This window comes from Prionailurus viverrinus, chromosome A2 (assembly GCF_022837055.1).
Source record: "Prionailurus viverrinus isolate Anna chromosome A2, UM_Priviv_1.0, whole genome shotgun sequence".
Taxonomy (NCBI): domain Eukaryota; kingdom Metazoa; phylum Chordata; class Mammalia; order Carnivora; family Felidae; genus Prionailurus; species Prionailurus viverrinus.
In genome coordinates, this window is record NC_062562.1 from 105,570,688 (window position 1) to 105,581,983 (window position 11,296).

Genomic DNA, 11,296 nt, shown 5'->3' on the forward strand with positions numbered 1-11,296 from the left:
AATAGATAACTGGTTAAAATTGGGTTAGCTTACATCATGATTAAGAGTTATGACCGCCTGAGTGTTTGGGATCAGCTAATTGATTCATCGGTAACCTAGAAATGCTATTTCAAATGATCACAGGACCTGCATGTAATTTCACCTTGATTACAGAATCCTCTCCCAACCTACATTCAACAACATTCAACAGGACTATTTAATTCCCAATTTACTAAAAATCAAGCCAGCAACTTTATTTTTACTTTTAAATAACATGGGTTTAGTGTTGGGTGTCTGGGTGTCTCAGTCGGTTAAGTGTGTGACACAGGATTTTAGCTCAGGTCATTGTCTCAAAATTTCATAGGCTCAAACCCCTATGTCTGGCTCTGTGCTGGTGGCATGGAACCTGCTTGGAATCCCTCTCCCTCTCTTTGTGTCCCTCCCCCAACTCTTTTTTCTTTTTTTAAATATGGGTTTAATATTTACTGAGAAGAAGGTTTCTTTTAATTGCTTGGTTACATATGTATTTGTACTATTTTTACAGCAATACGGAAACAAATGCTAAATGACAGTTATTTACATTTAGCTGTTAGTTTAAACTAGATTTTTTATTAACTTTAAAATCTATCCCCCAATTTTTTTGGTAACAGTTAATTAGCAGAAACATGGTATTATATTCACTACAAAATTTTTACCCTGATTTAGGAATGTCAAGGTTTTAGCATGGTTCTGAGTGGAGAATAGAACATTTGAGAAGTTTTCTTCCCCTGGAAGAAATGTGAATTATTCTGGGTCATAATGACAGTATAGAGAATTTTCTTTTGTACTGTTTAGGAAAGAACACGTAACTGGAATGAACATATTTAATTAGTGAGTTGGCACTCTCAAAGAGGGAGGCTTATGAAAAACAACGTTGTAAACATCAGCAGTAATGGAACTATATTAAAATTTAATGAACTTCAATTCATGGCAGAAGAAAAATGTTATCTATGTTTCTGAAAATTCTTTATCTCCCATTATTTACTGTGTATGAATCTATATGACAAATTAAGGCATCCTTCACAAGTACTTGAAGAGGGAAAAGAAGAGGAAACTTTATAGTTCTCTGGTATGCACAGGAGACATGAATTACAGGATTTTAAAATTTACTGGTGAAAAGATCAGCAGAGAGGGGCTGTCCATAGATATTTCTTTGAGAAAGGCAAATTGACTTTGGCAAGCCTATGCTCTCTGTCAAGCACTCTATTAGATTCATTCACACTTAGTAACTCATTTTCCCTTCACTATAACCCTGCCAGAAATATTTTTGCGGACAAATTGAAACCTCCAGAAACAGTTTACACCAGTCTTATTTTATCTGTATGGTTGCTAAGCTTTCATATCATGATAACCTAAGAAACAGAAATGAGTTTGAGAGATTAAGGTGACAAGCTTTCAGTAAGAAAGGGGGGGAAAAAAAAGAAAAGATTTTCAGTTTTTCACTCTCTGTAATTTGCTTGCTTGAAACCTTCCCTTTTGGTCTCTTCCAGGCATAGAGCTCTCCCTTTCTCTAGGGTTCCTTCTTTCTTCCTATTGTAAGGCAACCATTTTCGAGCTGTATTCTGTATCAAGTTCCAAACATCAAGTAAGTTGGGCTCAGGGAAAATGATGCATAAAGATGACTGCTAGACCTATCTCTAGCATGGCTGAAACACTCCTCAGTTTTTTTACACTAAGTTATATACTGTTAGTATGACATAGGTGGTGTGTTCAAGATCTCAGATTTCCTGAAAACTCCAATATCCACATGCTGAAAAGTTCCCCAAATCTAAAATATAAATAGAGAGGTTTGTTACTCATATATAGTAAATTAAATTACATCTATAAATGAAATCAACTGGAGAGACAGTTTCAAGTACTGACTTGGCTAAACATTAGAATAACTTCATGTATTTTAAAAAAGCAATACACTAAAATCCAGCTGTGCTAATTAAATCACAGTCTCTGAGGGAGATGTGTGGCTATCAGCAAGTTTTCTTAAATTCCTAGGGAGATGCTAATGCTCAACCAAGTTTGAGAGCTACTGATATTCAATCAGAAGAGATTATCTATCCTTTAGGAATTCCAACATTTAAAAACTGTACTGAAGATGATTAACAGATAAAGTATGGAAATCAAGGGGTAAGATGGTTTAAATAAGTAGGAATTAGGAAACAGAGACTCAAAGTATAACCAATTTTCTTGAGTTTACAGTGTTGGTTGTTTAAAAATATATGCAGAGTTTTTAAAGAGAAGACAGATTTTTAACATATATAAATGCTGATGGGAAAGATCCAGGAGAAAGGGAGAGATGGGTTATGGAAGAAATGGGAAAATCCATCCCTAAAGTCTGAGACTAAATGAAGAGTCAAGATCCCTAGAAGAAAAAAATGTACACTGTAAAAAAGAATGTCTCCCTTCCTGTAACGTAAGAAAAATAGAAAATATGAGTCTAAAAGTGCACGCACAAAATTTAGAGAAGGTGAGAGCAATCTAAGAAGATAACTTCTCTGTTTCCTCTACATTTGGATCTAATACTACCTGGGGGGGACAAAAGTGAACCTGCCTTACAAGTAATAAATATCCTCTAGGTTACTAACAGACTTAATTCCTGAAACAATTCAGTGAGATAGGTACTCTCATCCTTAGTTACAAATCAAGACAACAGAGGCAGAGAGAGGTTAGGTAATTTGCCCCAAATCACAGGGGCAAAATGGTCTGTAAATGGGACTCTGGGGCATGAGCCTCCACATTACCACATTGTCTGTCACCTAAGGTTCCCCGCCACTGAAGAGACTAGTGTGAGGCCCTCTCTTGTGTTATCAGACAAGCCTCCCTCTGAATCTGCTCTTTAATTTATTCACCTTAAGAAAGTTACTTAACCTTTTTCACACTCGATTCTATTACTAGCAAAATGGAAATAATAGAACCTTCCTCAGAGAACTGTTGGCAAGAGAAATTGAATTCCATTTCATCATATAGATATTTCTGTAATTCCAACTTGGCAAGGTACAGTTCTAAGTACTGAGGGCTACAGCGTCAGTGGAAAAGACCAATTTTCTTCACAGAGTTTCTGTCTTAATAGAAGAGAAGCAGCAGCAACAAATGCACAAATTCCATGGACTGGAAAAGATCTGTCTGAATCCCCAAAACTTACTTCAGAGAAACATTAACCTCCGATCTCCTTCATTCTCAAGTTGTGTTTCTACTTTGCCGAGTTAGCCCTTTGGGGAAACATACTCCTTTATGATCAAAACCACAGAGAGGAAGCATTTGTGGTATTGAAAAAGAGGCATCCTCTCAGGAAGCAAAATCGACAGTTCATATTTCAAGGTTTTTGGGAAAAGGTGATTAACAATAGCTAAAAGAAACTTGAGTTAGCTATATTAATTTCCCAACAAGTAGACTTTAAAAATCATTAGTGGACATAAGAAATAGTATTCATAAAGATAAAGGAGGCTATCAAAATCTTAAATTTGTGTGGGGTACCTAGGTGGCTCAGTCTGTTGAGTGCCTGACTTCAGCTCAGGTCATGATCTCCTGGCTCATGAGTTCGACCCTCAGGTCGGGCTCTGGGCTGATAGCTCAGAGCCTGGAGCCTGCTTTCAATTCTGTGTCTCCCTCTCTCTCTCCCTCTGCCCCTCCACTGCTCACGCTTTGTCTCTGTCTCAAAAATAAATGAAACATTAAAAAAAATTTTTTTTAATCTCAAACTTGTGTGAATCTTTTAACATGACCTCAAATACATAAAGCAAAAATTCATATAACTTAAAAGAAGAAACACATGTATCATCACTACAAAAGACTTCAACATAGTGTTAGCAATTCATCAAGAAGCTGTTAAGGACATGGAAAATAAGTAAAAATATTGATTACATAAACAGAATTGTATTTCACTTATTTAGCATACCACACTTAACAATGAAGATTTATATTTAAGTACAAATCAAATATTTAGTAACATTGGCAATATGTCATAATGTAGGAATCAACAAACTTCAAAGAATTTAAATTATTTAAAGTATGCTGACTAACCATAGTGAAAGTTAGGAATTACTTAAAACCAGAACAAGAACATGCAAGTGCACAAAAGAAACTTCCTAATTTCCTGGAAATTAAATATTTCTCTAAAAGATGCAAGAAACAAAGAAAAATTGAAACAAATTATAAAACTTTGAATTAAAACATTTCAACATTTGTGAGGAAAGAACATTTGTGAGATATAGCTAAAAAGCAAGATTTAGAGACCTGTTTGTAGCTTTATTTTTGAGACTTAGAGTAATAATTTGTTGTGCTATTTTGTAATACTTTAATCCTAAAGTCAATTCACTTATTTTATTTAAACAATTTACTGGGGCAGCTGGGTGGCTCAGCTGATTAAGTGTGCAACTTCAGCTCAGGTCATGATCTCATGGTTCATGGGTTTGAGCCCCGCATCAGGCTCTGTGCAGACTGCTCAGAGCCTGGAACCTGCTTCTGATTTTGCATCTCCCTCTCTCTCTCTGGCTCCCCATCCCTGGCCTGTGTGTGTGCGTGCGCACTCTCTCTCAAAAAATTAACAAACATTAAAAACAAATTTAAACAATTTAAATTAAAAATAAAGATTTCACTCATTTCTCCCACCCTAAAACCCCTGGCTCCGGCAACCACTAATCTGTTCCACCTATTAGGTTTTTTTGTTTACTTGTTTGTTTTAAGACTCTACATTAAGAGACATCATACATGGGTGCCTGGGTGGCTCAGCTGGATGAGCATCTGGCCCTTGATTTTGGCTCAAGTCAAAATCTCATGGTTCGTGGAATTGAACCCTGCATCAGGCTCTAGGGTGACAGTGTGAAGCCTGCTTCAGGTTCTCTATCTCCCTCTCTCTCAGCCCCTCTTTCACTTTCTCTCTCTCTCTCTCCCAAAATAAACAAACATTAAAAAAAAATCATACAGCATTTGTCTTTCTCTAATTTACTTCATTTAGCATAATGCCCTTGAAGTTCATCCATTTTCACTCACGAAGAAAATAAGAGAGGATCCAAAAAATAAAAACAGAAATTAAAGAGGTTTACATGTAATACCACAGAAATACTAAGGATCATAAAAGCCTACTACAAATAATTATACACTAAATTAGACAACTCAGAAGAAATGGATACATTCCTAGACACATACAACCTACCAAGACTGAATCATGATGAAGTAGAAAAATTTAACAGATAGATTACTAGTAAAGAGATTGACTCAGCATTCAAAAATTTCCCAACAAATTAAATTCCAGGACCAGAAGCCTTCACTGGTGAATTCTACCAAACATTTAAAAAAGAATAAATGCAAATTCTCAAACTCTTCCGAAAACACAGAGAGGAGGGAACTCATCCAAACTCATTTGAACAGACTGATTACTAGTAAGGAGATTAAACAGTATTCAAAAACCTCCCAACAAATTACAGTCCAAGACCAGAAAGCCTCACTTGTGATTCTACATAACATTTAAAGAAGAATAAATACCAATCCTTCTCAAACTCTTCCAAAAATTCAGAAGAGGAGGGAACTCATCCAAATTCATTTTATGAGGCCAGTGATTATGATACCAAAATCAGACAAGGATATGACAAGAAATGAAAATTATAGGCTGGCATTCCTTAAAAACAGATACACAAAAATCCTTAACAAAATATTAGCAAAATGAATTCAACTATTTAAATAATCATATACCCTGACCAAGTAAGATTTATTCCAGAGATGCAGGGATGATTCACCATCTGCAAATCAGTTAATGTGATACACCACATTAACAAAATGTAGGATAAAAATTGCATAGTCATGTCTTTTTTTTTCCAGATAGAACCATGGAGGATGGTAGAGAGAAGAAAAAGAAGGTTCCTGCTATGCCAGAAACCCTTAAGAAAAAGGGAAGGGATTTCACAGAGTTGAAGATCAAGTGTCTGAGAAGGAAGTATGCCCAAAAGATGTTTCAAAAGGAAATGAAGAAGCTCATCTGTGAAAAAGCTAAGCGTCACCACAAGGAACATAGGCAAATGTACACAACTGAGATTCAACTGGCTAGGATGGCAAGAAAAGCTGGCAACCTCTATGTACTTGGGGAACCCAAATTGGCATTTGTCATCAGGACCTTACAGCTATCGATAGTGTTGAGTCCAAAGGTTCAAAAGGTTTTGCAGCTTCTTCACCTTCACCAGATTTTCAATGGCACCTGTGTTAAGTTCAAAGAGGCTTCAGTTAACATGCTAAGGATTATGGAACCATATAGAGCACTGGGGTACACAAACATGTAGTGAGTGAATGAACTGATTTACAAGTGTGGTTATGGCAAAATCAACAAGAAGCCAATTTCCCTGACAAATAACACATTGATTGCATGATCTCTTGGTAAAAATGGCATCATCTGCACAGAGGACCTGATTCATAAGATCTATACTGTTAAAAAAACATATCAAAAAAGCAAACAACTTCTTATGGTCCTTCAAGTTATCTTCTCCTTGTGGGGGAATAAAGAAAAAGATTACTCATTTTGTAGAAAGATGCTGGCACAGGGGAGATCAGACCAGTAAGATTATTAGGATGAAGAGAGGTATCTGCTATGATTATTTTTATAATCTGGTCAGCTAATCAACAACTACTTTCAAATCGAAAAAAAAAAAGACCTATAGATCATCTCAATAAAAAAAGAACATGACAAAATTCAACATCTATTTATGATAAAAATTCTCAACCAAATGGGTATAAAGAGAGAACTTATATCAACATAATAAACACCATATATGACAAGTCCACAGCTTACATCATATTCAGAAGTGAAAAGCTGAGAAAGCTTTTCCTCTAAGATCAGGAACATATTTGCAACTTTAAATGCCCATATAGGAAAACAGAAAGCTTAAGAATAAATTATGTATGCTTTTCTTTCAAGAAGTTGGAAAGAGAAAAGTGAATCAAATCTAAAAATATAAAAGAAAAATAATAAATCAATAAAATATAACTCAAACATTCAAAAATAGAAACCCTAAACTTTTTTTTTTTAATTGTTTGTTATTTTTGTGAGAGAGACACACAGACAGAGAGCAAGCAGGGAATGGGCAAGCAGAGAGAGGTAGACACAGAATCCGAAGCAGGCTCCAGGCTCTGAGCACCCAGGACACAGCGCGACATGGGGCTCAAACTCACTGACCGCAAAATCATGATCTGAGTTGTATTAGGCCACCCAACCGACTGAGCCACCCAGCAGCCACTAAACCTTAAACCTTTGAAAATACTAATAAAATTAACCCCCAGCAAGACAAAGTAAGGAAAAAAGTATTAGAATGAATAAAACAACAAAATCAGAGATGACAAAAGGTAATATACTAATATTTACATATAGCTACATCAAAAAAGATGAGTGATTATAAACAACTTTTTAGTTGTAAATTAGAGTATTTGAATGAATTGCAAAAATTCATCAAATAAAACTACAGGAAGATGAAAACACACAGAGAGCCTGAATTACTTGGTATCAAGTAAAGAAATTAAATCCGCTACTAAAAACATTCTTATAAAAATGACCCCAGGTCTAGATGACTTCATCAGTGAATTCTCTGAAATATTAAAGATATAGATAATACTAGTGTTACACAAGACTCTGTGTAATAACAGAAAAAGAAAATTCCCCAATATATTTTAAGAAATTAGAATAATATTGATACCAAAACATGACAAATGCATTGTAAGAAAGGAAAAGTACTACAGAATCTTTCTCAAGAATATAGAGACAAAAATCCTAAATAAAACATAAACAAGTCCTATTCAGCAATAATGAAAAAGAAAAAAACAAGACAGTAGACCATTGGGACTTACTCCATGACTGAAACCTGGTTTAGTAATCAAATCACTAGGACTGATCACATCAACAGAAAAATAAGGAATAAGTCAAGTGTTTTCACAAACACAGTAGAAGAATTTCATAAAAGTCACCACTCATTTATGTTTTTTTTCCTAGAAACTCTCTTGCCAAACTAGAAATAAAAGGGAATTTACCTCATAAACAATATCAACAAATTCTTCCAAGAGTGGCAAAGTAATAAAAATTGAGGCATAACCGATTACATACTGCATGATTTCGTTTGCGTAAGTATAAAAGCAGGTAAAAATATGTGGTTTGAAGTCAAGAGATTACTATTCCAAAATGAGGACTTCTGACTTGTTGATAATATTGGGGTTATTGAATAGACAGATTTCTGTTTATAAAACTTAAGTTGTACACTTATGATACACACTTTCCTGTATGCATATTATACTTCAACAATCAGGAGATAAGAATGAGACAATGATGCTCATCATCATCACTTCTCTTCAGTATTTACTGGAAATCCCAGCCGATGTAGTAAGGAAGAAGAAAAAAATAGCATTAAGAATTGGAAAAGAGGGGCGCCTGGGTGGCGCAGTCGGTTAAGCGTCCGACTTCAGCCAGGTCACGATCTTGCAGTCCGTGAGTTCGAGCCCCGCGTCAGGCTCTGGGCTGATGGCTCAGAGCCTGGAGCCAGTTTCCGATTCTGTGTCTCCCTCTCTCTCTGCCCCTCCCCTGTTCATGCTCTGTCACTCTCTGTCCCAAAAATAAATAAAGGCTGAAAAAAAAAAAAAAATTTTAAGAATTGGAAAAGAATAAAAATATTACAAAGTGACATAAGTGTGCACTTAGAATATGTAAGACAATGTTTAGAATAAATTTAGAACTAGTACACAAATTAAGCAACTTCACTTGATACAAGACCAAGGAACTAAATTTTATGTCTCATAACCACAACAGAATTTAGATTTAAAAATGAAATAACTGGGGCACCTGGGTGGCTCAGTTGGTTAAGCATGCAACTTGGGGCTAGATCATGAGCTCACTGTTCCCAAGGTCAAGCCCTGCAAGGGGCTCTGTGCTGAGAGCTCAGACCTGCTTCATATTCTGTGTCTCCTTTTCTCTCTGCCCCTCCCCCACTCACACTAGGTCTCTCTCTTTCAAAACTAAACTCTAAAAAAATAAAAATAAAAAAATAAAAATGAAATAGTTTATAATAGCATTCAAAGTCAAATATTTTTTTAATCTTCATTTTTGATTGAGAGAGAGAGAATGTGAGTTGGGTAGGTGCAGAGAGAAAGTGAAGTACAGGGTCCGAAGCAGACTCCAGGCTCTGAGTTGTCAGCACAGAGCCTGACGTGGGGCTCAAAACAACGGGCAGCAAGATCATGCATGAACTGAGCCAAAGTCAGATGCTTAACCAACTGAGCCATGAAGGTACCCCTCAAAGTCAATATTTAGAAGTAAATCCAGAAAACGTGTGAAAACTACACTAATAATTAAATAGCATTATTGAGAAATATTAAACAAGAGCTAAATAAATGAAGAAATATATTATGTTTTTGGTTACACAACTCAATAATGTATGACCACCAATTCTCTCAAAATTTATCTATAGACTTAATAAAACCCTGTCTCTACACTAGTTTCCAACGATCTTCATCTCTTGATATTCATACACCTTCGTAATGGTCTCCCACATTACACATGGGTTGGTTTGTGTGCTCAACAGAATGCCATAGAGGTGACTATGTCACGTCAAAGATTACCTTATCAAAGACTGTACAGCTTCCATCTTGGTCACTTTTTCTTTAATTCTTTCTCTTGGATCGCTTGCTTTGAGGACAACAATCAACCACACCTTGAGATCACTCAAGCACCCCTATAGAGAGGCCCAGCTAACAGTGATCCTTAGCAAAAGTGGAGTAAAAGTGTTAAATCTGGAGATGATTCATCTTTCGGCAATAAATCGGTAGTATAAATCCCCATCTAAATGTCAGAAGTTTTAGTGGAAATCAGACGATCCTAATATAGAAATGTAAAGGTCCAAGAATAACCAAAGAAATCTTCAAAAAGAACAAATCTTGAGTACTAACATTACCAAACGTCAAGACTCATTATAAAACTGTATGAAGACAATGTGGGATAGGCACAAGGACAGATTTTTCCAAATGAAAAGAATGGACAGTGCACTAATTTGTCTATACATTCTGTCACCTAATTTACGACAAAAAAAAAACCACAAAAAACAAAAAAACTCTGCAGTGCAATGGGAAAAAGTGGTCTTGTCTAAAAGTGGTATTAGATAAATTAGCTGTTTTTACGAAATAATTGTACCTAGATTAATCTACCATTCACAGAAGAAAGAGGAAGGGAGGTAGGAAGAAAGGAAGGAAGGAAGGAAGGAAGGAAGGAAGGAAGGAAGGGAGGGAGGGAATTCAGGTCAACTGCTCATCTAAATGTAAAAGTCAAAACAAATATTTTAGAATAAAGAATGAAACATCCTTATGAACATAGAGTTAGTAAATATTTTTTAAACAAGGAACAAAAAAGGCTGTTTATAGACTGAAAATTAATTGGACCACATTAATGTGATCTTAAGATCAAGTATTCAAGTATTTTGCTCATTAAAAGACAACAAAAATAAAAATACATACTGTAGTGATTGACATTTGCATGACACATACCCAAAGGACTTAAATGCATCTTATATAAGTATCTCCTACATATCAGCCCAACTAAAAACTTGTGCCAAAGACTTGATACTTCACAGAAGGGAATATCCTAGTGGTCAGAATGCAGGTGAAAAGGGACACAATATTTTTTTTTTCAAAAGGGAATAAAAACCACAATTCATTTATCATTCTACTTCTATTAGAAGGGCTAAAACCAATTTTAAAAAGTTAATACCCAGTGTTGGAAAGGATGTGGAGTAATGGAGATGTCAAAAATTCCTACTGAGTGTGTGAATTCGTGCAGTCATTTTGGAAAATTCTGGGGTCAGCTGCAAAAGCGTACTCGAGCCAGCCATTCTCTCAGCATCCACTCAGTAGAAAGGCATGCATGTAGCTCCATGCAGTAAGGAGAGCTAACATTCCACAACTAGGAAAAGATATGGATGACGCTCACTAACACGATATTGATGAACAGAGCTAGACACAAAGAGGTGTGTGCAGTCCAAGTCCACTCACACACAAAAAATTTTAAATGCTAATCTAATCTATGTGAGAAGTCAGAAGAATGGTTACTTCTGTATGACAGGGCGGGGAGGGCTTTAGCTGAAGTTTAAATGAAAATGTTCATTTTATGAAAATTAATTGAGCTACATGCTTATGATATATGCAGTTTTCTGTATGTATATTATACCTCAAGAGCAGTGTGTGAAAGAAAATAGAAAGTTAGAAACTATCAAATAGATTATGATTTTCATTCAATGAAAATCCACATAAATTCCTTCAGTTTCACTCAAAA

The 11,296-nt window shown here is 35.6% G+C and overlaps 1 pseudogene; it reads left to right on the forward strand.

Moving 5' to 3' along the window:
- The first annotated feature begins 5,834 nt into the window (after positions 1-5,834).
- On the forward strand, positions 5,835-6,615 carry LOC125153698 (60S ribosomal protein L7-like; annotated as a pseudogene).
- Positions 6,616-11,296: the final 4,681 nt, after the last annotated feature.